The following is a 24,212-nucleotide window of genomic DNA, read 5'->3' as shown; positions in this document are numbered from 1 at the left end:
CATACAAAACGCAAGTGATGGTAACTACCACTGCTTATAGAAAATATTTGTCCTATATATATCCAATGGGATGTAAGTTAGCATAAACTATTATTGTTGACATTATCCTTGAGGTAAGACCTTGGGAGGCAACACTATAAGTCCCTATCTTTCTGTGTGTCCGATTAAAACTCCATAACCATAAGTATTGCGTGAGTGTCAGCAATTGTGAAAGACTAAATGATAGTTGAGTATGTGAACTTGCTGAAAAGCTCTTATGTTGACTCTTTCCGATGTTATGATAAATTGCAATTGCTTCAATGGCTGAGATTATAGTTTGTTAGTTCTCAATGAAGTTTCTAACTCATACTTGACATTGTGAATAGATTGTTACTTGAGCATAAGAAATCATATGACAATATATATATATGGTGCTGTTATAAGAATGATCATGATGCCCTTCATGTCTGTATTTTATTTTTATCGACACCTCTATCTCTAAACATGTGGACATAATTTTCGATATCGGCTTCCGCTTGAGGATAAGCGAGGTCTAAGCTTGGGGGAGTTGATACGTCCATTTTGCATCACGCTTTTATATCGATATTTATTGCATTATGGGCTGTTATTACACGTTATGTCACAATACTTATGGCTATTCTCTCTTACTTACAAGGTTTACATAAAGAGGGAGAATGACGGCAGCTGGGATTCTGGGCTGGAAAAAGAGCAAATATTGGAGACCTATTCTGCACAGCTCCAAAAGTCCTGAAACTCCACGAAATTCATTTTTGGAATTAATAAGAATTATTTAGCGGAAGAAATACCTGAGGAGGGCCACCCACCGTCCACGAGGGTGGGGGCGCGCCCACCCTTACAGGGCGTGCCCCCTGCCTCGTGGGCTCCCTGGCAGCCCTCCGGTGGCCATCTTCTGCTATATGAAGTCTTTTACCCTGGAAAAAATCACAAGCAAGCTTACGGGATGAAACTCCACCGCCACGAGGCGGAACCTTGGTGGAACCAGTCTAGGGCTCCGGCGGAGCCATTCTGCCAGGGAAACTTCCCTCCGGGAGGGGGAAATCATCACCATCATCATCACCAACGATCCTCTTATCGGGAGGGGGTCAATCTCCATCAACATCTTCACCAGCACCATCTCCTCTCAAACCCTAGTTCATCTCTTGTATCCAATCTTTGTACCAAAACCTCAGATTGGTACCTGTGGGTTGCTAGTAGTGTTGATTACTCCTTGTAGTTGATGCTAGTTGGTTTATTTGGTGGAAGATCATATGTTCAGATACTTAATGCATATTAATACTCATCTGATTATGAACATGAATATGCTTTGTGAGTAGTTACGTTTGTTCCTGAGGACATGGGTGAAGTCTTGCTATTAGTAGTCATGTGAATTTGGTATTCGTTCGATATTTTGATGAGATGTATGTTGTCTCTCCTCTAGTGGTGTTATGTGAACGTCGACTACATGACACTTCACCATTATTGGGCCTAGAGGAAGGCATTGGGAAGTAATAAGTAGATGATGGGTTGCTAGAGTAATAGAAGCTTAAACCCTAGTTTATGCGTTGCTTCGTAAGGGGCTGATTTGGATCCACTAGTTTCATGCTATGGTTAGGTTTACCTTAATACTTCTTTTGTAGTTGAGGATGCTTGCAATAGGGGTTAATCATAAGTGGGATGCTTGTCCAAGAAAGGGCAGTACCCAAGCACCGGTCCACCCACATATCAAATTATCAAAGTAACAAACGCGAATCATATGAGTGTGATGAAAACTAGCTTGACGATAATTCCCATGTGTCCTTGGGAGCGCTTTTCTTATTATAAGAACTTGTCCAGGCTTGTCCTTTGCTACAAAAAGGATTGGGCCACCTTGCTGCACCTTATTTACTTTCATCGCTTGTTACCCGTTACAAATTATCTTATCACAAAACTATGTGTTACCTACGATTTTAGTGCTTGTAGAGAATACCTTACTGAAAACCGCTTGTCATTTTCTTCTGCTCCTTGTTGGGTTCGACACTCTTACTTATCGAAAGGACTACGATAGATCCCCTATACTTTTGGGTCATCAATGGCCAGGCGAGTTGGCCCGCAGCATGAAGCCGCCGAACACAAAGATCTGGCCGGGAAGGAAAGCCTCCCCCCCAGGCAGCGTTGTTGTAGATGATTGACAGAGCCATCAAACCTTTTGGTGACGACGCGGCGGAACTCTCAATGAAAGCACCAATGTCGGTGTCAAAACTAGCGGATCTCGGTTAGGGGGCCCCGAACTGTGCGTCTAAGGTTGATGGTAATAGGAGGCGGGGGACACGATGTTTACCCAGGTTCGGGCCCTCTCTATGGAGGTAATACCCTACTTCCTGCTTGATTGATCTTGATGAATATGAGTATTACAAGAGTTGATCTACCACGAGATCGTAATGGCTAAAACCCTAGAAGTCTAGCCTGTTTGATTATGATTGCCTCTACGGACTAAGCCCTCCGGTTTATATAGACACCAGAGGGGACTAGGGGTGTACAAAGTCGGTTACAGAGAAAGGAATCTTCATATCCGGGCGCCAAGCTTGCCTTCCACGCCAAGAAGAGTCCCATCCGGACACGGGAGATAGTCTTCTATCTTCTATCTTCACGGCCAAACAGTCCGGCCATGCTACATAGTTCGGTCGTCCGAGGACCCCTTAATCTAGGACTCCCTCACCCGACGTTTTGCTGCTGAGGCGCGGGTGGCGCGGGGGGCAGCGGGAAATACCCGGGCGGCGAGGGGGGCCGCGGCTGATGTGATGGTGGCGTCGGTGGTGCGGGTCCGCCATGGGAAGTGCGCGCGGTGAGGACAGTGTGCTGCACCTGCTGCTTCACCTTTTCCGTCTGTCGTTCCTCGAGCTTCAAGTATGCGACAACGATCTGAAAGGTGGGATCAGGCAACAAAGTGAGATTAGAAGCGGCATTGCCGAAGTTTTCATTAAGACCGGCGGTGAGAGTGCTAAGCATGAGCTCATCGGAAACTTCTACACCAATGTCGCGAAGTTCGTCGATGAGCATCTTGAGCCGCATGCAGTAGTCATCGATGGTGGAGTCATCTTGATGACACCCGAAGAACTCTTACTGCAAAAAAACAAAGTGCCAAAGTTTGTTGTCGGTGAAGAGCGTGTTGATCTTGTTCCACATGGCGCAAGCATCGTCGTCCTAGCGACGGCCGTGTGGAAGATGTCCTTCGAGACGGTTTGATAGAACCATCAGATGAGCGTGGCCTCGATGGCAGACCACTCCGGGTCGGCCTTCATGACTGCGCTGTCGACGGAGCCGTCAATGTGCTCGGTGAGGTAGTACTCGTGGAAGACAAGAGGCTGAAGTAGGTCTTCCATGCATAGTACGAGGAGCTGGAGTGGTCGAGGCGGACGGGTACACGGGCCTCGATGTTGAGATCACGGATGGCAACGGCGGAGGGTTCGGGTCCGGCGAAAGGGTTGGAGCCGTTGGAGAAGGTGGATCCCGGGGAGTCCATGACAGCGGTGGCGGCTAGGGAATAGGCGGTGGCGGTTTGGGTGGGCGGCGGCGGCTGCGTCTAGGCGGCTGCGACGGCTAGGGTGAGTAGCGGCGGCGACGACTCGGGTAGATGGCAGCAACGGATGGAGGGGTGTTGCGGGTAGGGTTAGATGAGAAAGCAACTAGGGTTTAGGGTAGGAGAAGGAGATGGCAGTGGCAGAGAAGGGAGGTGCGGCGGCGGCGCTGGTAGAGGGGTAGCGGCGGCGGGGTGCGGCGTGGCAAGAGATGGGCGAAAGCGATTAAGATCACGTGCTAAACTGATACGATGTTAGATGAGAATTAGGGATTGCATGCATCGACAATGATTGATTGTGTGCATAAGCACATATATAGGTAAGGGGGGGGGGGGCTCTACTTGTCTCTCAAGAAATACAAATATACGGGAAAGAGAGGAGGCACGGCAGTACAAAATACACAAGCCCTAGTACTATACATGTGCACAGACAACGTATGCTCAACAAGATGGATGGAGTATGTTTCTCTGCCATGGCACATATACATACAATATAGTAATAGCTCGTACTCCCTCCGTTCAAAAATTCTTGTCTTAAATTTATCTAGATACAAATGTATCTAACACTAAGATGTGACTAGATACATCCATATTTAAGCAAATTTAAGACAAGAATTTTGGGACGGAGGAAGTATTTGTTTTCTGGTATAAAGAGCCAATGGCGATGAGGATGGTTCAACAAATAATAAGCATGTTTTCATGTGACTCTTGGGAGATAAAAATGTTCATGGAAACAAGTTATGCTGTGTGTTGGGTGCGTACAAAAGATGTGGCATTCCTTACAAATACCCAATGTGTCACACTACTATGCGGTACAACTGCACGCTTCATGATCCATTCAACGGCAAAGCTGCTCTCTCCCAAAAGAAAAGAAAATGAAAGAAGAAAAAAGCTGCTACACACAAGAGTAAACAAATTTTTTTGCCCCTTATTGTTTCTTTGCTCTTAAACGAACGAAGCTAGGCTATATGTCGAAGGGAGTAACGGAGCAGTACGCATTATTTCTTCTGAGCGTAGTGGTGACGAGTCTGCTAGCTAGCGGGTGTAGGCGACGATCGCTGGTATCGGTTGAGGTCATCCCAGACCAAGTGCTCGACCTCCTCCCACGACGTTGCACTTCTCAGCTCCTTCCACAGCCCAAATATAGCCGCCAACACGTTGTCCTCGTGCAGCAGGCAGTAGCACCTGTAATGTAAGAGCACCGCGCATCAGAGCCAAACATGTTTCTCCCTCCCTTGGGAGACCGACCGACTGACAAACCAACAAGGATCACTGATCATTCCGAGATAGAGCGCAGGGAAGGATAAAACACGGATAATGTGGACTGCTCTGATTTACTATTTATGTATGTATGCACTTACATCGCGTGGTATGATGCAGTGCAGAACTTCGAATTTCGCACCGAATAGTAGATATCATTGTTTGATTTCCCTCTCAGGAAAGGAAGCTGGTAGCTTCCTAGGTACTCCCTGAGAAGATCAATATCCCCACGGAAAACATCCAGGTGCAGCGGAATCAAGTCACATAGAGGATCCCCTGTTACGACAAACAGTTTTTTGTCGCAATCAAATTAAGATCAAATAAGTATAAACTTTGTTTTTACAATCTAACAGAAGTTTTCACAGTGCAGACTGGTAGATATGAGCAGCTCAATTTAAACATTTTTACAGATATATAGTTATCCCATCTTCGGTTTCAGATGCCAGTATTACGCAAACTATTTCGTTAAATGTTCAAATGAAGCAATGTCAGATTTCCAGGGAACAAAGTGAACTGGCTGCTTACCGATGGACAGATCACTGAAGTCAATTATATTAATTGCATCCAGTTTCTCCAGATCTCTGTCACCAGTGCTTTTGGCATCAGTGAGGGACCTCTGAGTAAGAATGTTATCGTCCATAATATCTGAATGTATCCAACAAGGGAATGTGTACACTGAGTCACCATCGTCATCCTGATTGTCCAATCATACCATTAAACACAAAGTTCGACCCCAGATGCATATGAAGAACACGAAATTGAAAAAGTACCTTAACGAACTTGATTAGAGAGCTCATATCAGCAGGGAGATATTCTTCAGCCTTCTCAATTAAAACTGTTGGGACAGTACCCCCCCTTCACAGATATGTAAACAATGTTGAGGTATGAGGCAGCGTATGGAATTCTATATCAATATAATATTATGGATTTATGGTAGGCTTGTAGCATTTTGGCTAAAACAACTCAATACCAAATCAATGCATAGTCATTGCTACTTATATTTTGCTAATGTTGAAATGTTAAAATAATTTTGTCAAAAAACCATTTAAAAGAAATTCCGTCAAAAAAGAAATGTTAAAACAATAAATAATGTAATGATTATTTATTGGATGCCTGCCTCTACAATTTTTTTGTAACCCAATACACTTTAGTAGAGGATTTTAAGTTGCAAGTGAACCACTCTATAATTTGACAATATCTTCTTAATCACTTTACATCGACTGTGGTCTGTGGACACAAAATTGATTTGCAGACCCACAGTTATCGGATAAAATAAACCTGAGCAACAAAATGTCCTGTTTTAGTAAAACTCATAAAAACTAGCCAAACAAACCTGCTTTAGAAGTTTTTCACTTACAGTTTGCTAGGTGCTTCTTTATATTATTCTTTCTTCCGTTTAGAGTAGAAATTACTTGTTTCCATTCAGGTGGATCACTGTCTCTCACATTATTGTCTTCAGGTTTGGGTAATGGTTCCCCATGTGGAAGGGGTAATAAATGGATATTTCGCATTTGAACTCCCAAGGATGATGCCAGATTCAAAAGGTCAGCCTTGGACAATGTATCACGGCTAAGAAAAAATGAAGAGCACAGTAAGCACATATTTACATAATTAATCAAGTAATTACTCCCATTTTCACTTGACAAATGAATAAAACTTACACACGAGCAAAGATATCCCCTTCGCATTTTCTGGTAACCATGTAAGGCCAAATAGGTTTGTTTGAACATTCAGTGGAACTATCCATTCCAAACTGTTGTTTGCTCCATAATCCAAGAGGAAAACAGCTGTTTGCATAAGAAAGCTCCAGAGGATAGTATTTAGCCAAAACATCTGGCATTCCTTTTCCATCCCATGGGACTGTTCTGTAGACGCCATCTTCGTACACAAGAAATCCACTTGCAATGATCTCAGGGATGTGGTTGATCAAAGGCGAGCCAACTTTTCGCAGAAGATCATAGAACTCAAGCTGCATCAGGAAAGTGATCAATATCGTGAGTGTTGCATTCAATTTTATTAAGTTGCAGAACCAATGCAACATTACCTCTGTGCCTAAACCATGGGCAGAATAACCCAGGCCTCCTTCAGCATAGATTTTAATCACATAGTCAGAAACAATGAAGACCTGAAAATTTGTGGTACAGGTTATATTCACATACCATGCAACAATGAGTGTATATGCAGCGTAATATGACACTAACTGGCACCAAAGGAGTATCTTAGAATCTCAGATATGTTTAATGTCTTGGCATCGGCGCATAGCAGTGAGCAAGTATGTATATCTATAAATCTTCTAAAGCCGGAACCAACCTTGCAAGGTTGAACCACAGATGCAGTAACAAGTAAACCAGGATATTCTACACGAATCAATTTCTGTAGATAACCCTAACACGTCGAGTAAGTATTTCGAACCAACACGAATTATATGATACTAACACGCCAGAATTTTTTATCGACAGTTCTAAATCTGAGACAGCAAGTAAAAGTAATTGTATACTTACTGGGTTGCTACCTGTGCCAACAGGAAGCTTCTCATCCTCTGACGGTGGTGGTAAACTATGACATGCACTTATTTCCTCTAAGCATGCATACCATTTGTCCACACTTATTGCTAGGCATGCACCCTACAGAAATAGACATATATATTGGCACAAGGAACAGAACATTATCAAGAAACAGATATATAAACCACATGGTATTTCATATAAAAATTGACAAAGTAAAATTTATGTAAATGATGGAACAAAGATCACCTTCCATATTAGTCCTCTCAGTTCAGGCTTAAGAACCCATAGCCTTCGCAGCCATTCTCTTGCTTCTCTCTGGCCAATTGGATTAGTAGGACTCCAGACAGAAGTATAGTGATCTTTTTCTTTCTCAAGAAATTGGGATAAGAAACCTATATCATACGAGAAAACTTGGTTCTCCAAACTTTCATGGACGTCTGAGAACTCAAACGAAGCACACTGATTTGCACTGTTTGAAGCTCTTACGGACCCTGAACCTTTCAGTCTTTTTTCTGCACGAGTCATGTCATTGTGGTTCCATGCAGTCATTGTTCCAGGTGGATGATTTTCAATATCTCTAATAATTTTTTCCGGAACAGCAAGTAAGCCAGCACGACAAACTCCTTTGTGACAATGACCAGGTGCCATGTCTAGACATACATGCTCAAAATTCGATTGATTGACAAAGTTTTGTGTAACTGCAACAGTAGTCTCAAGGTTTAGAACACAATGCCACCATCCACTAGGAACAAATATAGTCTCTCCTGGTAATTGTGTGCATTCCAGTGGTTTCTCGTGTTCAGCAAAGATGAGGATAGATATCAAGCCACCACTGCAAACGATCAAACTAATGTGAAATGATATGGGGGTAAAGTTTGGAGAAAAGCAAAAACAGTAATAAGTTAATTACCTGCAAAGACGTTGGAGTCTCAATGTCAACATCACCATCCTCATCACTTACATGTACCGTGACACCACCAGGCACTCTTCCTGGAGGGTACAGTGCCCATCTATGAAAAAACGTGGATATCATTAATGGAAACACAAATTGTCTCTTCCAATTTTTCAGCATTCTACAACATGGGACAATCAGCTTTAACAGGTCAAGAGGAATACAAATTTAGGTTGTATAGCATATCATCACACCGTTCACAGTATAGGGTTACGATTTTTAAGTTCCAATTAAAATACAAAGCAAGCACTCAAGTTGAATCACATCTTTCTACTGCCCACAGCTATCTTCTGTCTCTGTTCAACATATATGAATACATGATTCTCTCTCACTCCCAAGACATTAACTATGGACATCCTGACTAAATTTGTCTATCGTTAATTCAACACACCCAATTGGCTGATTATTTCTGAACAACTGTTTTTTCACATCATTACAAAATAAGCAACACACAGAACAGCGACCACAAACTGCATCAAAATAGAAGCACTGCAATGACCTTAAAGAGCCAATAGGCAAGAAATTTTGCAAAAGATCTGTGAACGTTTATTTAAGGACCCTGATAAGTGCCACATGTCAGGTATGAGCACATGGCAACTCCGAACGTTTTTTATGGGAAGTTTAGTGACGCGAGGATGGCAACTTTAGTTGCCAAGCATGGCAACTTTCATGCTTCAGTTTATTTTCGACAGAAATTGCCGTGTGTCACTGGAATTTGCCATCCTTGCGTGACTGGAATTGCCATGGAAAACATCAGGGCCGAATGCCACGCACCTGAGTGTGACACTTATCATTTGGGTTATTTAACTGCTACTAGTAGCTTTCAAATTTACAATTACATGGTGAATACCACAGCTTGAGTACACTACCGAGTAAATACGCACACATATATATATAACACATGATCCAACCTTTTTCGGCCACAAAGAAGAGTATTCCACGCACTGGTTAATCCTGGATCAACATGCCAAGAGGCACCTGATCTTTCTGGTCCAATAATAAGCCATCTGAAAGCAGGTCTTTGTTCATAATCCAAGACACCAAAAAGATCTTCTTGAAATAAATGAGGGACTCTGTAATCTTCCAATAGTGCTGGTGTTGTTTCTCCAAACTGTAACAATTTTCTGAACTAATTTTTTTTTCTTTTCATAACTTTAGTAGTAAATGAAATGAAGTGATGATTACCTTATCATCAAATATATAAAGAGGATCTTCGTCATGCTGGAGTTCCATGTAAGAAACATAGTCTTTCAGTTTCATTATTATCTTCTTAGGGCTTCTCTGTGATATCCTAAATGTAACTTCACCATAATCATGCACCAGCTGCTGAATTGTCCATTTAGTCCTTGCTGGCCAGGTTTCAGCCAGCTTACCAAGCAAAACCTAGTTGTGCAATACGATCAGTATGATTTCAGAAAAACATCATTGCAAAACAATAATGTAGAAAATCCACATGTTGTAAATCTGAATTAAAAGCAAAAGATAATTCAATTCTTACTGGGCCTTTTCCATCATACTGAGAATGGAAATGATCCAAAGAAAGGTCATCCTTTCTTTCCACATGTCCATTGTCAAAGGAATAACTACTCAAAGTAGTAAAACATCTATACCATCTCCTGTATAAGAACAAGGAATTGAATCCTGCATGAAAATAAGTATGAATAGGGAGATAAACAAGGCAAATAGAACAAACATAAAGTAGATGTACCATACCATCAAAATGATGAGCCTTCTGCTCAAGCTCACTATTTCCGGAGCGAAGACTAAGCCTGAAAAGGAAGCAATCAGTGTCTAACCTTTTCAGTCAGTTTAGGATTATTTTCGAATACAGAATGTAGCACGACAAGATAGAATGGTCATATACCTAGACAATGTTGTTTTCTTCCAGGAACCTTTGTACTCAAGATGACCACCAACAGAAAGATATTTACTCATCCAGAGAGGTTCCTCGTTGCAAAGTATGTACATGATACTGCAAAGTGCAAAATGATTTAAGGTACCGCTTCATCCTACCACCGTTTTAAGGTAGAAAGACAAACATAACAGATGTTCTTAGCTCATGATCTCTAGATAATGACAATGTCATAAATCAGGAGCTACTCCCTCTGGTCCTCTAAAACCTGCCGTTTAGGACACAAACATGGTCTTCAAAATACAATTTGGACCACTAGTTTCTTTAAAATCATCCATAAAATCTAAAAAAATTGTATATTATGGAAATACTTCTCGAGACAAATTCACTGATTTTCAGGTATCTAATATAAATGTTCGTAAAGATAAAACTGGTAGTCAAAATTTCAAAAAATTGGCTCTACCTTTGTCTAAAACGACAGCTTTTACAGGACTGGAGGAGTATGCTTTTATACCTGTCCAGCCCAAAATAGATGATCTTTTTATTGCAGTGCATACGGAACATGAAAGAAACTAGTGCTTCACGATTTTTGTCTATTTAGCTGTATAATTATTATGTTTTTACTTCTACTACTGCTACTACTAGTAGTCTAGTACGATTACCAATACCAATAAGCATTTTGTGGATTGTTGCATAAGAAAAAAAAACATTGAGAAACAAAACAACTCGCTAACATCTATTTCGGACCGGAGACAATACTCTGATAGTAACTTCAATTTCCATGTCTTCTAATTCTCTGGAACAAACTGATTGTTATATTATACTTAAAGAGTTATGATACCAAACACATGAAAGGATCGGCCCTACATATGCAGGCCTGGCTTAGTTACATATACGCCATGGAGCAGTCTAATTCTAGAGGATAAACATGAAGAACGGATCAAATATGTCTTCGGTCTTGGCAGCGAGGCAACTCTCTTCGTCTTAAATCTTAATTCACAGATTGAGGAAATATTTTTCTTGACTTTATAAAAGAAACATATTAGTAAAGAGAGTCCGACATACAGAAATGAACACGGACGGTTTTGAGTTTTGACCATTGAGCTGATCCAAATGTTCCACATGTAAGTTTCACTTAAATCCTCAGGAAACATATCGCTGGGTCTCATTTATGCACATTAAAACCTTCTGTCACTTTAAAGAAAAATCTGGCCGCCCGGGCGGTTTGCTTTATATATAAAGCGGGGCGAAAGCCTTTTTCGGTATTTACTTCCCCATGGATGATCTTTTCTGTAGCGGTAGCTCATAGGAACATATATATGACACAGCAAACCTCCGTTCTGGCCCAGTAGCTCATACCATCATACCGCCGCCGTATGTGTCATTTGGCCCATAATAACGCTTCAAAGCGATTGTTTCTTGCGGTCGCACTGCTGTGAACATCAATGGGGAGATCCGCCCTTACTTCCCCACCCTTTGTGGGGTTAGACAAGGCGACCCCTTCTCCCCATTCTTGTTCAACATGGTGGTGGACGCGCTTGCCGCCATCTTGGATAAGGCTAAGGCTGCTGGCCATATTCGTGGGATCACCCCCCACCTGGCCGGCGGCTTCGGGATCTGCCTTCTCCAGTACGCCGACGACACCATCATCATGGTCGAAGACTCGGAGACGGACATCTCTAATCTTAAGTTCCTTCTCCTCTGCTTCTAACAAATGTCTGGCCTTAAGATCAACTTCGACAAGAGTGATGTGATGGTGATGGGCTACTCCCCGGCCGAGTGCCAGGACATTGCCAACCGGCTCAACTGCCACCTGGGTTCCTTCCCCACGACCTACTTGGGAACGCCCATTAGCGACTCCCGGCTTACCGTTGCGGACTTGCGTCCGACTGTGGCCAAGCTGCAAACGCGCATGGAGCCTTGGCAGGGCAGGTGGTTGTCTAAGGCGGCATGGACGATTCTCATCAACTCCTCCCTCTCCAGCCTCCTCTTGTTCCTCATGAGCTTTTACAGCCTTCACGAGACTCTGCACCATGAGATCGCCAAAGTCCAGTGTCGTTTCTATTGGGCAGGCGACAACAATAAGCAGAAATACCATATGGTCAGCTGGCCTGACATTTGCAAGCCCCGGGAACAAGGAGGCCTCGGTATTATGTGCTCTAAGCGCATGAAATCGCCCTCTTATCCCGTTGGCTCTGGCGCATCTCGCAAGGCCACGGTGGCCTCTGGCTAGACATCATCCGGAACAAGTACCTGCATGGGCAACCCCTAGCCTTCTGTCAGAGATCTGGTGGTTCCCAGTTCTGGCAGTCGGTCGTCCAACTTCTCCCAGTCCTCCGCATTGGGACCTCCATTTCGGTTGGATCTGGGGCTGCAACTTTGTTCTGGTTTGCCCGGTGGGCTGGAGACACCCCCTTCGCTGCGCGCTTCCCCGACCTCTTCTCCATCGATGTCGACCCTTCGATCTCAGTAGAGAGGGCCCTTATTGACTTGGGGCGCCTCGCATTCCGGAGGCCATTTGGGCCCTCGGATTCCGCCGCTTGGCGTGAGTTACTTGATTGCATCGCTCTCCACGAGCCAGTTGTGGACGCCGGCCCGGATCAGGTGAGATGACGCCTTGAGCCGTCAGGCCAATTCTCCACCTAGTCCCTCTACCAAGCCATCGCCCCCTCCACCGCCCCTCCCCCCCTTACGGCGGTGTGCTCCATCCGCCTGCCTTTGAAAATCCGGATCTTCATGTGGCAATGGATCCGCGGACGGATCCCGTCTGGGGTCGGGGTGCGCAAGCGCAATGGCCCGAGCTCTGTCCTTTGCCCGCTTTGCGGTGTCCCAGAAGACTCGAATCACATCTTCTTCTCTTGTGTGTCCGCTCAATTTGTGTGGAGCTGCTTTAGAGAGGTGGTGGGTGGAATTTGGTGCCACACCAACTTCCCCGACCTTTTTGCCGAACTCCAGAACTCCCTCCTGCCTTCTCGCCACATTAGGTGGCTTGAGATTGGGGCCATCGCTTGGACCCTCTGGACGATCCGCAATAAACTTGTGATCCAGCGCACTCCTCTTCGACGAGCTACTGACGCTATCTTCAAACTGTCTGCAGCTTTGGCGGCCGCTTAGCCGCCCACAGGACCGGGACGCCATCTCCGTCTTCATCGCCGACCTTCGCTTGATGGTCGTCCGTCTGTCGCCGCCGCCCCCTCCGTCACCGCCGGAGCCAGACTAGGCGCTTGGCTCGCTCTCCGGCGCTCTTTTTTCCTTTTGTTTGGGCTTGTTGAGCTGTGCCCTCAGCAGAACCTGTTGTACTCTCTATTGTGTGACTTGGGTGCATGTGTTTGAACTAGTCCTTGTATGTGTGCTCTAGCGGTTTGCTTTATTTATAAAGCGGGGCGAAAGCCTTTTTCGGTAAAGCGACCATAACCAAACAAAATTCAGAATCACGCATGGCTAGCTAATCCACTTGGGTTGAGTGGTCACCATTAAAATCAAAGGGCAAACCTCAGAATCCACATTCTTAGCTAACACATGGAGGTAACTGCAAAGCAGAGGAGAAAGGAACAGAAGGGGGGAGAGAGAGAGAGAGACGCGGCGACCTGCTGACGCATGCGAGGCGGCCGATGTCGGTGGGCTGGAGGAGGTCGACGATGGCGCAGAGCAGCTCGTCGGGGAGCACCGCCAGGCTCCCCAGCGCCGCGTCCCTCCGGTCGTTCCCCGCCGATTCCATCGCCGGCGACCGGGCCGGATCGGTGGGCTTGCTGGGTTTGGGTGCGTGCAGGGAGGGAAGGAAATAGCGCGTTGGGGAGAGTTGAGCCGGGATGGACACGGACCGCGTGACCACGCGGTGGGCCGGAGCATACCTGGCCAAACCTCGGGCCGGGCCGGGCCTAGCCAAGCCCGACACAAAAAATCCAGGCCCGGGCCCGGCCCGGCCCGACCATCGGGCCTGTGTTTCTGGGCCCGAGCCCGGCCCGAACACCTAAAAGCCCGTCGGGCTTCGGGCCGGCCCGGCCCGACCTTCAGTAAACTGCAAAAATGACGGGCCCGGGCCCGGCCCGGCCCGGCCTTCGGGCTCAAAAACTAGGCCCGAGCCCGGCCCGGAGGTAGCGTCGGGCCGGACCGGGCCAAGCTTTTTCGGGCCGGGCTTCCCATGGCCAGGACTAGGCCGGAGGAATTTATTTATAGTGGCTAGCTTTTTGAAAAGCTTGGACGCGTATTGGATTCGTTGATGCGACCTGTCGACTCCATCGTTTGGGCACGTAGGGGGACACGCTGTTCAGACTTGTTTTACTAAAAAAATAACGTTCAGACTTGTACCCCTCAAAAATAAAAATCTTCATACTTGCCCGACATAGCTTGGGCGAATGCGGTTCGAACGAGGAGGGCATGATAACCCCTTCTGAAAGGCATTATGTCAAAGCTGAAAGGTTCCAGATGATAGTTGTTCGGGATACTCAGCCTTCATGCCCGAGATCATATCCTTGAATTTTAACTTTAGTTGGCTCGATGAGAGACTCATTGAAGCAGTGGCGGAGGCACCGCCCAGCGATCCTGGGCACTTGTCCGGGCTTGCTGGTCCTCGACACCGAACGATCGACTGAATTAATGAAAGGCTAAACACGTATTACCTGGGCAAAAAACTTTTGGGCCTTCATTTCTCACAGGTGCACGCAATTCAATGCCCAACAACAGACTGCAGCCCAGCTTCCCAGGCCGAACCAATTTCTATATCACGAGTTTGATCGATTGCACGTATTCCCTGACTCCCTAACCGGCTAACCCTAGATGGCTAGGCGCATGGCCGGCGGCGAGCGGACGCCATCAGGCCATGCGCCTAGGGGCCCAGGCAGTCTACTCGAGTACTCGTCCCTCAACACCTCCTTCCTCTCATTCGGCTTCGGCCTCCTCCGGTAAGAAACTAAGAATCCTCCGTTGAAATTAGGGCTAGCCGGCTAGGGATCTCTCATCTCTAAGTAGCTGGTCTGGGTTAGGAAATGAATTGTTCTTGCAGAATTAATTGGAAGGCAGCTCGCATCACTGACCATCTTTCCTCGTCTTGAAAAAGAAGGGGAGAGAAAACAGATTACTTTGTGTTGAACACTGGCCGGGGCATAGAAAGTTTGATCCTCATATGATTTTCTCATATGATTTTCTCATGTGTAAGTATTTTATTATCAGGTTGATTAACCTGTAGTAGAACTAGTATATTCATCTTGCTGACCATGGATTCATGCAATATTCTTTATCTTCTTGTCGCTTCATACTCATAGAATGCATATATTTTCTTGACATGTAGTTTGTGGTCTTTCTGCTGGTAGAGGGGAAGAAATATTTCACTATATTCAGTTTGGTTAACCGTAAACTAAATAGGGTCCCATAACGTCCACACGTGTGGGCGTTAAGGGGTCTGATCACACGTTTCGTGTGGTATCTAAGGAACTAGTCCACACGTCTACGTGTGGGCAAAACAAATAATGCCCACACGCTCGGTCTTTTGCCTCGTGGTCCCTCTCACACGCCTATGTGTGTGCAAAATAGATAACGTCCACACGCCCGTACTCACGGTCCCGCACGCTCCGAGTGACAGTCACCACGCGTCCCCGCAGTTGCCATGGTCTGGACCCTCTTTCATGTTCATTTAACTGCAGTTGCCATGTTGCTGAACTACAGTTGCCATGTCTGATAACTATAGTTGCCATGGTTGCTCAACTGCAGTTGCCATCTCAGGTCAAGTGCCGGATGTCATTTTTGGACAAACTGCAGCTATTGCCATGTATGGTCTGGTCTACTACAGTTGTCATGATTTGAAAACTTTAGGAGTTGCCACCTACTAACACTAGGCAGTTGCCATGTGGCACTACAAAAAAGGCATGGCAAAAAAACATGTTCGGGTAAAGAGAAAGTTGCCATCTGCTTACAAGCACGCTAGGGCAGTTGCCATGTACCCTGCAAAAACACATGGCAACTCGGGTAAAAGAGAGTTGCCACCTGCTTACAACCATGCTAGGGCAGTTGCCATGTACCCTGCAAAACACATGGCAACTGACAGCTTTGGGTGTGGGACAGGAGACGGGCGTGTGGGCGAACTGATAAACACCCACACACCAGCCCCTCTGCGTGCGTGAAAACTGGTGTGTGGGCAAATTGCTAAACGCCCACACAACAGCCCCTCCGCGTGGTAAAACGGACATGCGGGCGACCGGATAAATGCCCACACACCAGCCCAGTCCTACGTGGCAGGTAAAACATGCCAAGATTTGTGCAAACACAAACAGACGTTGATCCATGCGTGTGGGCGAGATGCAAACGCCCACATATGCAGCGTTAGTATTTCCGACTAAATATTGCCGGTGTTAACGACGTTTGGTGTGAGAGCTTTTTCAGCAATAACTGTGTAGCAAGATCAATAATGAATGGTTCAATGACTTGATGATATGTTACACCGAGCGGGAGTTATTCAAGTCAGTTGATGATAAGGATATTATTTAAACATTTACTGCAATGAATTCTCGAAGAAGGCATTTGCCTCGTGATTTTCTCTAGTGCAGGTATGTTCCATTCGACCATCTATTTCCTTGCAAGCTTTTTATTTTGAATATATTCACATCTCAGAACTAAATTTATTTCAAGATGTCGATTGCCTCCCTTGCTATGTATCTTTTGTTGTCAAGTCTCGTCTTTATTTACTCTACTAGATAGTAAGTGCGGCTTGCCGCACCCCACCCGCTCCAGCCATATCCAACCTGGTATGAAACAATTTATATTTCATACGATTTTACGATGAAAGCAATAGTGCAAAAGTTCAGTATGTTACAGAAAAAGTGAAAGACATAGTTTCTATACAAACCATAGGCATAGTGTATAAGAACATGTGTTACACAGAATTTTTATTGCCCAATACTTTTGCAGTTGCACAGGCCACATGTTACAGATAGATAAGGTGCCCACTGATAAAACAAAAAATTACGAATAGGAACACAAGCCTTTGTTTTCTCCCTAACAGATTGACTTGGAGCATGTAAATGCTCAACTTGCGATGATAGCATGCAGGTTTTCATGTGTTTGCGGATGGTGTAACTTGCACAAGTAACTCCATTCTTAGTCGGACAAAATGATGACAGGTTTCATTTCTCCATGGAGCTGCCAGATCAGAGAAACAAAAAAAAATTATGAGAAGAGTAAACCGGAGATGTCATGAATATAAATTTGTCAAAGGTGCAGAGATCAATGCACGGTATTTATCAAGCCGAAACATGCTAATTGGTTTGGGAGTATAACATTCACTTGATTTTATGTGGAAAAAAGGGGGTGTCTACCTGATTGATGGTGGATGTAAGTGTGAACGAGGCAATGTAACTACAATCACCCATGACGATGCCTTCACAACAATAAAACAACCCAGCAAGGCCGAAAGACTCGCATAAGGGCATAGTCTCCATAAATACTTGATTTAAGCACTAAAAATCAGATCAAAGCATGATATAGAAATAGTGGTTCAACATAAAACAACATTTTAGAGGCAAGCATAATATACATATGATTCAATACAAAGTATAACATATACAGTAATAGTGGTTCTTTACAAAGGGCAAGCATGTGTATTTTTTTGTTTTGATTTGCACTGTGGTAATGAAAATAATATCACAAGCTTCTTTAGTTAATACAAATGAATATGAACCCCCAGGAAGATAAAAGTGAAGTAGCATACTACTGTTTCTGAAGCATTTGACTACATACATGAAGTGCTTTTGAATATAATATGAATTTCCACCATCCTAAAGGGAAAGTAAATACAGAAACACATCGTTTATGTTCTAGGCATTGTTATATATCAAAGAAAGAGGCGAAAACAGGCAAAGCACAAACAATTTTATAGTGGAGAACTCGACATACAACTGGCTGGCTTCCTGAGGCCGAAAATGTTCACATGTTATATATTACCCACTTTACCGCTAGTATATATACAATTCAAGACATGATAGAAGTTCGGTACGCAAGAATTAACCTGAGTTTGTTTGTTCAAAGGGCTTCTTCCCCATGAAAGGCTCACATTCTGACCACCAAAAAAGGTCCCATGCAGCAGTTGCAGAGCTTGCTCAGCAGAAGGCCTGAATATGCAGTGACAGGAGTAATTTAGCCACATCTCTTCCAAACAGGGATCTTGACATGGACGACTTCCCCATATGGAGCGAACACTTGACATTGGAGTCATGGCCTCCAACAAATATCTGAGAACAAAGAAACAAATGTGTTCAACACACTGAAAATCAATTGGTGTAATACAGAAAAGTAGAACTAAGAACGTGCGGTGGTATTGTTACGATCATTGTCAGACTAAGCTCCTTGAGTATTTTTATTGGTATTGGTACTGTAAATGAAAGCAAAAAAGAGTGAAGGAAATACGTTGTAAGACTTGTTAAATAACAAAGGACAAATAAAGCCTACAGGCTGAAACTATTGTAGATTCAAAAAGCACATCCCATATTTAATTCAAAATGAGCATAGATATGAACCTGAACTATTTTATCTAAACATATGGTTAGGATAAGCCTAAAAGAGCTAGATTTACATGCCTGAGACACTGTAGATTTTCTATTCAAGCATATAGTCAGGATTCTTGCCTACGCTGCTTCTTCTCAAAGCTGTCAACCACGGTCGCATGCCTTGCCATGAGCTTCTCCTGCATCTCCCTCTCCTTCGCAACCAAGCCCTCTAGCTGTAGCAACAATGCACAAAAAGTATGATTTATTTTTGGTAATCAGAATAAATGCGGAAAGGCGGTCAAGATTTAGATTGCACGACATAGCAAAGGAAAATATGTTTCTCAATTTCATTTTTTTATATACAACATAAATGCGGTCGCAGAAGTTTGTTGAGCAAACCTTTGGCCATATCTGATAAGACTGAGGGGATGACTATACAGATAACAACAGCCGCTTCAGCTCTTTCACTAATTCCTTAAACTGTGCATCAGCAGCTTTATGAGCTGCTTTGCAAGATTTAGCGCCTCCGGTCCTAGACAAATCGTGCAATGATGTCTCTAGCTTATCATGAACAGCTAAGCACTGGTCAAAGATACCCTGGATTTGCTGAACAGTGGCTTGCACCTGCACCAGGAGAACAAAAGAGCCATCAGAAATCAGAACTGCAGAATACTGAAGTTACATAATCAAAACGGTACCAAAAAAACTGCACAAAGATGACCACAAACTCTTTATTTACAAGGGGGAAAATATGATTCATTATTCCAACCCATAAACTTAAGGTCAATCCAGTTTAGGAAGTGGTCATGTCTCCTACCTATTAATTATTAGGTTTTAATTTGATCTGAAATAAGTGGCACATACAGGCCTAAGTACTGCAGATTCAAAATCACATGTTGTATTTTATCTCTTACTAAGCTTATGACCTGAACTATTTTATTTAAACATGTGGTCAGATCCATTGCAAGATAAGGTTTCATTGAGGTCTAGCGCAGCCAGAGGGAGAGAACTGCCAAATTAATCAATGCAAGATAAACATCAGCTTTCCTACTAAATCAACAACGAAACTGCAGTAAGTAGCACAACAGAAGAACCAATGCCAGCAACCAGGCCAAGAGCTCAATGGGAAGTGCAAACCTAAAGTATCATCCGACAATGGCGACTAATCGAGCACCAAAATAATTAATTAACCTGCACACAAGAGGCAGCCTTGAGATAAGAGAAAGCAACACGAAACCCACCTTACTCATTCCGATTGTATGCGTACCCATGCCAAATTAATCAGATCTGAAGAAGAGGGGGAATAACTGGAGAACATTTGAGAAAGTTAGGAGCCTCAGGTTTAGACGCCAATGAGGATGAACCGAGCATGTCAAGCACTATATTCACATAATTAGATGAAGTGGACGTGGCACCAAGCGCTCCTGCTGCGTCAACAACATGATTTACTAATACACGAGCAGATCCACGTACCACCAAGCAAAATAACCGAGGAGGGTGGCACTGGATCGATCTACATCGACAACCCGAGTCTGAACCACCAGCAATGAGCGGAGGGGAGGTTTGCTTCTGCTGCTTGTACATCTAGGGTGCGTTTGGTTGCAAGGGCGGTCATGAATGGGTTGGGATCGTTCAGAAAATAGACATGTTTGGTTATAAAGCACATGAATGGTTCGAGCCAAAAAAAGAGAATATGCCATAAAGATGCTGAACCGTTCCACCCAACCAAATCGGTCGAATCAAATGGCCACCCTTTGCATGCATGACTATGTGAGCATGACTGGTGGTCCCGTCCTAAATAATTAGCTCACCACTTATATTCAGCCAAACACATGAATTGAATGGTTCAATCCCAAAAAAATTGAACAGTCCCAACCCATTCATACGACACCTTCAACCAAACGCATCCCTACTGAATATATAAAAAAAATGTTATCAGATCCCACATAAAGCAAGGAACAAAATAATCAAAATCATATGCAGCTGAGGAGGAAGATGTACCTAGCAGTGGTGAAGCAGGGAGACTCTCACCAATTATGCGACTTCTTTCCCGTCGTCGCCTTGGGCACCGACTTCTTCTTCCCAGACGCGGTGCTCTTGCGGGAGCACTTGCAGACCATGGCCTCCTGGTCGGCCTCCGATGCGGCCTTGGAGGAAGCCGTGCGCTTGCGCGACGAGCCCCGCGATGACGTGATGGCCGAGGGCGGTGAGCTGGGCGACGCCATGGGTTGCGTGCGGCTGGCTAGGGTTCCGGGAGAGGAGGCGGTCGCGGTGGATGGGTGAGGAGCGGCGACGCGGAGCAGCAGTGGCCGCGGTGCTTCTCCGACGGCGGCGGCGCGAGGGGAAGGGGAGGGGGCGGCGGCACGAGGGGAAGGGGAGGGGGCGGCGGAAAGAGGGGAAGGGGAGGGGGCGGCGGCTTCAACATGAGAGAGATGCGAGGGAGAGACCCAGCCCTAGCTGTCTCACTGATTGGGGAGGGAGCAACCAATGATGAGAAGCCACTTGGCATTGGATTAGGTGAAATGTCACAAATGCCCTCGGCGGGGCATGGGAATTTCGGCGGTGGCATGAGATCTTTTACCGGTGGAGCACGCCGACGGGCCGCACGGGACGCACCTCAGCCACACCAAATGACATGCGGGGCCCACCAGCGGGTTACCCCACACGTCAGCGAGATCAGGCCGAATCTGTGGAGTGAGAGAGACCGGGAGGGGGCGGTAACTATTCATTGCTACAGCGCCGTTTTTTGATCCGGCGGCCCAGATCGTCCAGAGGCTTGATCCGACGGCTAGAATCACATCAGGAAAACGGATCGGACAGCCAGAATCGCCTGATCTCTGAGAGCGCTCGGGAAGCCTTCGATCTCTTATTTCTCGATGAGACGGATATTGATATATTATTATATTAGTTTACTTTAAAATTACATTTTTATGCTTTTATTATATTTATGCTTTCACTTCATTATTAATCTAGATCTATGTCTTGGAAGTCTAGTGTTATATTATATGTTGCTTATCTGAATAAACGATTTTTTTGTTTTTTATATTATACACTTAGGCTCAATGTGCCCAGGCTCCACAAAAGTTCTGGCTCCGCCACTGCTTGAAGTACATCTTTTTTAGCCTCGGCGTAGATGAGGTTCAACCTGCTATCACCATCCATCAGGACCTCAATGAGGTGGAAACCGTCAACTATCGAGTTGAGGACGAGCGCGGCTGTGCCGCCGTGGCGGACACTGATTGGGTGGTCACATTGATCAAAGGTGATCGAGATTTCTGGCTAGGGGTTGTATTTTGGTTCCGCGGGCTTCACATCATATACCTCGTGGAGGGCGCACTCCCAATCCTCTTGGAGGTGTGAGATGCATATATCATATTCACGTCCTTTATTTGTAGCAGGCAATGTGTCTGCCCATCGTTCCCTTTGCCAGGCTCATCCTCATCGTTATTGTTATGAGGGTTTTCCTTGTTCGCATTGCTTCTTCTTATGTGCATGACTTTCTTCTGGACCCAGCAATTCCGGTTAGTGTGGGTGGCTGGTCGATCCCTGTCGTTAGGGTGGATGGCATAAGGCCAGTCCAGGATCTTGTCAAGCGCCAAGGTGCCCCCGCCCTTCTTGCCTTGGAGCTGCTTCTTTTTGCCACCGCCACCTTGGGGCTGGTTGTTGAATCTGATGTTGACCTCGCCATCTTCGTTGTTGTTGTTATTGTTGTTGTTGTTGTTGTTCCGGTGCTTCTTCCTGTAGTTGCGTCGTGATTTCCTGCTTCTCCACAACCATGTATCTTAACCGAAGAAAAATATGATCATCATCTCCCTGAGCTCAGGCATAGCCTTGGGTTTGAATTGACCGAAGTCCCTGGTGAGGAACTTGTCATCTGCGCCATGCTTGGATGGTGCGATGGCTTGCGGTATATCTCCATGTAAGCTAATTTCCTTCCAAATGTTCTTTACAAGTGGGCACGAAAAAAAGGCAATGTTGGATGTCTTCGACTCTTATTAGGCAGACTTGGCACTAACTTGTTGGTGAGATATGCCTACCAGCAAGTACACCAAGGCAACAAAGCGTGCCATGGAGTACCTTCCAAACAAAGTGCTTAACTTTTCCTGGAACTCGAAGATGGCAAAGGGCCTAGGAATCTGATTGTTCCATGCCAATATTCTACAACTTTCATATACTTTTGGCAACTTTTTATACTATTTTTTGGGACTAACATATTGATCCAGTGCCTAGTGCCAATTCCTGTTTGTTGCATGTTTTATGTTTCGCAGAAACCAAATATCAAATGGAATCCAAACGGGATAAAAACGGACGGAGAATTATTTTGGAATATTTGGGATTTTCCGGAGGAAGAATCAACGCGAAACAGTGTCCGAGGTGGCCACGAGACAGGGGGGCGCGCCCTCCCCCCTGGGCGCGCCTGACACTCTCGTGGGCCACCCATAAGGCGGTTGACGCTCTTCTTTTGCCGCAAGAAAGCTAATTTTATGAGAAAAATCTGGGTGAAAGATTCACCCCAATTGGAGTTACGGATCTCCGGATATAAAGAAACAGTGAAGGGGCAGAATCTGGGAACGCAGAAACAGAGAGAGACAGAGAGATAGATCCAATCTCAGAGGGGCTCTCGCCCCTCCCAAGCCATGGGAGCCAAGGACCAGAGGGGAAACCCTTCTCCCATCTAGGGAGAAGGTCAAGGAAGAAGAACAAGAAGAAGAAGGGGGGCTCTCTCCTCCTTGCTTCCGGTGGCGCCGGAGCGCTGCCGGGGGCCATCATCATCACCGTGATCTTCACCAACAACTTCACCGCCTTCATCACCAACTCTTCCCCCCTCTATGCAGTGGTGTAACCCCTCTCTTACCCACTGTAATCTCTACTCAAACATGGTGCTCAACGCTATATATTATTTCCCAATGATGTATGGCTATCCTATGATGTTTGAGTAGATCCGTTTTGTCCTATGGGTTAATTGATGATCGTGATTGGTTTGAGTTGCATGTTTTATTATTGGTGCTGTCCTATGGTGCTCTTTATGTTGCGTGAGGGATCCCCGCTATAGGGTTTGCAATATGTTTATGATTTGCTTATGGTGGGTAGCGTGAGTGAACAGAAGCACATACCCGAGTAAGTAGGTTGTTTACGTATGGGATAAGGGAACTTGATACTTTAATGCTATGGTTGGGTTTTACCTTCATGATCTTCAGTAGTTGCGGATGCTTGCTAGAGTTCCAATCATAAGTGCATATGATCCAAGAAGAGAAAGTATGTTAGCTTTTGCCTCTCCCTCAAATAAAATTGCAATAGTGATTACCGGTCTAGTTATCGATTGCCTTGGACAAATAACTTTCTCGTGACAAAAAAGCTCTCTACTAATACTTACTTTATTGCATCTTTATCTAAACAGCCCCTACTTTTTATTTGCGTGCTCTTTATTATCTTGCAAATCTATCCAACAACACCTACAAAGTACTTCTAGTTTCATACTTGTTCTAGGTAAAGCGAACGTCAAGTGTGCGTAGAGTCGTATCAGTGGCCGATAGGACTTGAGAGAGTATTTGCTCTACCTTTAGCTCCTCGTTGGGTTCGACACTCTTACTTATCGAAAGAGGCTACAACTATA

The 24,212-nt window shown here is 45.0% G+C and overlaps 1 long non-coding RNA gene and 1 pseudogene across 2 annotated transcripts; both read right to left on the bottom strand.

Annotated features, from left to right (window-relative positions):
- Nucleotides 1-4,224: 4,224 nt before the first annotated feature.
- Nucleotides 4,225-13,925, bottom strand: LOC119308660 (annotated as a pseudogene).
- Nucleotides 13,926-16,973: 3,048 nt separating this feature from the next.
- Nucleotides 16,974-18,336, bottom strand: LOC119305447. Of its 2 annotated transcripts, none has more exons than XR_005148671.1 (2): nucleotides 17,432-18,336; nucleotides 16,974-17,255 (listed from the first exon to the last, which is right to left on the bottom strand). It is a non-coding gene; the product is annotated as an uncharacterized LOC119305447 (long non-coding RNA). The 2 variants fall into 2 exon arrangements; XR_005148672.1 differs by having other exon boundaries at nucleotides 18,121-18,336.
- Between the last annotated feature and the right edge of the window lie 5,876 nt (nucleotides 18,337-24,212).

This window comes from Triticum dicoccoides, chromosome 5B (genome assembly GCF_002162155.2).
Source record: "Triticum dicoccoides isolate Atlit2015 ecotype Zavitan chromosome 5B, WEW_v2.0, whole genome shotgun sequence".
Classification (NCBI taxonomy): Eukaryota; Viridiplantae; Streptophyta; class Magnoliopsida; order Poales; family Poaceae; genus Triticum; species Triticum dicoccoides.
This window is presented reverse-complemented; position numbering and strand designations above follow the sequence as displayed.